The sequence below is a fragment of the Halyomorpha halys genome, unplaced genomic scaffold, assembly GCF_000696795.3.
Source record: "Halyomorpha halys isolate HHAL.00 unplaced genomic scaffold, Hhal_1.1 Scaffold277.1, whole genome shotgun sequence".
NCBI lineage: Eukaryota > Metazoa > Arthropoda > Insecta > Hemiptera > Pentatomidae > Halyomorpha > Halyomorpha halys.
In genome coordinates this window covers 31582-32235 of record NW_027115357.1, presented here as the reverse complement: position 1 = coordinate 32235, position 654 = coordinate 31582, and positions in this window count along the sequence as shown.

The window sequence follows — 654 nt, the reverse complement described above, 5'->3', positions numbered from 1 at the left end:
CAGAGATCCTTCAAAGAAAATGGCGTGGCTGAATAATCCTTTTGTTATAGACCCTGTATTGAGATTAAAAAATTACTATAGCAAAGTAAAGGACACAATAGAAACAAAAATAAATGAGGATTGACATATAAGGTGCCACGTTTGAATCGTCCAGTAAAATACATAGGAGAAAGAATATATCAACATAGAAGTGATGTAAAAAATAAAGATAAAGGCCCAAAGAAAATAGGATTGGTCCAACATATATTCAGAAATAAACATAATTTTGATTTTGAAAATACAATGGTGTTACGTAAAGAAAATAATACTTTCAAAAGAAAAATGCTAGAAGCCTTTTATATAGCGGAAAATATTAATTATACGGTTATTTTCAAATAAGAAACAAGAAACTTGAACCAGTTAAAATTCTCAGTAAAATTAATTTGTGATAAGGACGTTTGTATATAAGTTAAACAACATATAATTAAATTTGGTAGGTTTTTAATAAGTACTAAAATGAATGAATAAATAAACTAAAATAAAATTTGAAATGTAATGCGATTATGCCAAACTTGGTATGTGAATTAGGGATAAACAATTTATTGTTAATAAAGTGGTAGATAAGATTGTAATAGATAGTGTAAATTGAATAAAATTATAATAAGAGGAATTAAA